The sequence below is a fragment of the Neophocaena asiaeorientalis genome, unplaced genomic scaffold (genome assembly GCF_003031525.2).
Source record: "Neophocaena asiaeorientalis asiaeorientalis breed wild unplaced genomic scaffold, Neophocaena_asiaeorientalis_V1.1 scaffold25, whole genome shotgun sequence".
In the NCBI taxonomy this organism is placed as follows: Eukaryota; Metazoa; Chordata; class Mammalia; order Artiodactyla; family Phocoenidae; genus Neophocaena; species Neophocaena asiaeorientalis.
In genome coordinates, this window is record NW_020172492.1 from 6,810,256 (window position 1) to 6,813,580 (window position 3,325).

General features: G+C 39.0%; 1 pseudogene; it reads right to left on the reverse strand.

The window, feature by feature from the left end:
* Nucleotides 1-1,673: 1,673 nt before the first annotated feature.
* Nucleotides 1,674-2,755, reverse strand: LOC112395136 (metalloreductase STEAP2 pseudogene; annotated as a pseudogene).
* Between the last annotated feature and the right edge of the window lie 570 nt (nucleotides 2,756-3,325).

The window sequence follows — 3,325 nt, forward strand, 5'->3', positions numbered from 1 at the left end:
TTGCATCCCACAAAAGGTATGCTGAAGTCCTAACTCCTAGTACCTTTGAATGTGACCTAATTTGGAAACAGGGTCTTTGCAGATGTAATCAAGTTAGTCTGAGGTTATACTGATTAGGATGGTCCTTAATCCACAGGACTTGTCTCCCTATAAGAAGAGGAGAAGACACAGACTCATGAAGAGAGAAGACCACGTGACCAGGGAGGCAGCAATGGAAGACCAATGGAGAGTCACGAGCACTTGAGTCGGAAACGTCAATCATTTCACTGTGAAATTTAATCTTTATTAAATACTAATGGTGATGAAATGGCAACAGTAGAGGAGGAGAGGGTGAAAACATATAGACACAGAGTATCAATAGTGAAAGTTCTCTGAAAATGGAGGAGTCCAAGAGATGCAGGTTAGTATAATTATGATGACAATAACTAGCATTTATTGAAAACTTTATATATGCTTAACACTGTATAAACAAACAGCAAAATCATTAAAACGTCCAATGAGGCCACTTTATTTTGCACAAATTAATAAATAATTAGGTAATGAACTAATAAAACCAACAAATAGCTGTTGGTTTTTGGTCATGGTGAATTCATTCAAATTCATGTACTTTCATTCCTTGAAATGTCTGGAACCAAAACATTTCTAAAGCTGTATTTGACCAAAAAAATACATTAATTGAGATTTATTTGAGTTTGTTCAAATATTAAAAATCGATTTATATTTTTTTGGGGGGAATCATAAATGAAATCTATTTTCATACTATCGTAAGATCCTTTAAAAGTTTTTCCCAGTGGTATCATATATGTAAAGTATAAACAGCTACAACAGGGCAAAAAGCATCCTGTATTTTAGTTTTTACAAATTCTACAGCAAGAGGCCGGAGAGTGGGAGAATGTATAAGTTGAAGTTACTTATATTTTTGAGTCCTTGTTTCTTCTTGAAAGTGATGCCAAAATATTATAAATTTCTCAAGAGACCATTTTATAATAAGGAATTCTTGTATTTACCTATAAAAATCCAGTGTCAGATACGTAATCTCTTGTACTGAACACCAGAAAGACGAGATGTGCTGTCAGACAGTACCTGTGATGGTGAGGATGAATGGATAAAAGTCTCTTGGGCTTTTTTTCGACAGTTATTTCCAAGTTTTTCTTAGTTGTATCTGACAGTGTTATAAATCCATTCATCTTGTTAAAGCTTTTGTGGAAACTAACTTGTTAAAACTACCACTTGACTTTGATAAGTAAAAGGGTAGTAATGCTTTATAACAGCCTTTTATTTCAAAACATGATGCACTTTGTCAATTTTTGAATAATGACTTTGTGGTCTTGGATTTATGATTAATTCATCATATTCATTGACAGGTTATTGTATTTTGGAGGTACAGAGATGTCCATGATATTCTGAGCTGCTGTAATTGATCAAAACTTCTTAAAGGGAAAGAAAAAATATTCTTTTGATAAAACGCAATGTTAAAAAATATAGTCACTCTATGGTGACTGGCCCCTTTCTGTTTTTTTTTTTTTTTACTTCTCTGCTTTTACTCTAAATGATTTTGAATTAGCCACATAATTCTTATGCAGAAACATTATTTAAAGAATAATTCTTTCCCCTCCCTAAATATACCAACATTTCTATTACAAGGTATGTAAAATTTTACAGTATTTTAAATCTTATGTTTTACAAATTATACTAATCAAGTATTTTACTAGCATCAGATAAATATCAAGCATGTCCCAAACCTGCTGACAAACCATGTTGAGAAACAAGTATCTCTCTGGACTTCTCACTGGTAAACAGAGGCTGTAGGCAACATGGATTGAAGCGAAGAAAAAGCTTAGTATCCAAGCAGTTTTCTACCTGTAACCAGGCCTCCAACCAAGGTGGAAATCTCCTACACTTGGTGCCTTAATAAAGCTGATAAGCAGCTGCCAGGAGACCTGTCAGGTAGACCAGGGACAGCAAAGTAATGGCAACTACAGGCAAGGTTTTATTCACAATCTCAATAGGAATCTTGTAAAAGTCGCTCTGCTGGTTTCTAGCATATGGATGAATCACACCTCGGACAAAAGAATAACGAAAGAAAAACGTGGCCAGGCTACCACCACTGGCCCTCTCCAGAGAGTAAACAGTCGCAGGGGTAAAATTTCAATCTCCCTAGCTGATGATAATGATCCCAAGTCAATGGGAATTAAATTCAACTGACCAGCAAGTTCAATAACCTGCTGTCAAGCTTGAATGTTGCTGCTACATAGATAAACCTGCAGGCTGGCAGCCTTAGGTCCTAACTGAAGTGCCCAAGCTGAGACAACAGTAAATCCTTTCACAATCAAGGAGTCCAGGAATAATGAAGCCAAATATTCCACATTGGATTCTGGGTATTGGTTTGTCCTCATGTTATTGCTCACATCAATCAAGGATTTTACCCATAAGCAGATGTCTCAGGTCCCACAGGGAGATGTAATGTTCTCTATGTATGGCAACATATATTATATTTACTTTTATTAGAGCATCTTCATGGTGAGTGACATCTACTACATGAGGAAAAAAATTCAGAAGCAAACTTAGGATTTCTGCTTCCTATGACCACATGATAGCCACATCTAATAAGTCGAATGGTCAGGGATTTAGCAAAATCCCCACTTCCAATTACACCTACAGAGATTTTCTTTGCACCTTTGATACCACTTATGCCATTAGGCAAAAAAGTTTCGCTAAGTTTCTTGGGGTTTTCCATCATAGAGATCGATTCCATGATACGGACTCTTCCAAGATCACCACGGATATCCTGAGAATCTTGTTCAAATGCCGATTCTGATTCAGTAGGTCTGGAGAGAGGCCCGAGATTCTGCACTTCTGATAAGGTGGTGCCGATGCTACCGCGGGCCCCTCTTTGAACAGCAAAGTTCTCCGCGCCCTCTGCGGGGGGCAGAGGCGGGCCTAGCAGCTCCCCTGGAGCAGTGCCGACTCCCCCGGGGTCTCCCCAGGGGCCTCCCAGGGCTCTTCGGCCTAGAGACCCCGCCCCCGGCCCGCGGCTGGCAGCTTCCCCACCTCCGACTGGCCCCTTTCTATAATGCGCCCTGTCAGTCTCTCCCTTCTTCCTGGGTCATATCAGAAAACTAGATGACAGCATTTCAGAAGCGGTCCCACTGCTGCTGCTGCTGCTACTCAGAGGATGTGAAAAATGTACAGCCAGTAGTATGGCTCAAGCAGTGGGAGGTAAAGGGTGCATTTTCAATGCAGTGATGAGGCAACAACAAACTTTATAGCAGATGAAATGACTATTTTATGGACATGCAATGGAAAAAAGTAATATTTAAGGGGG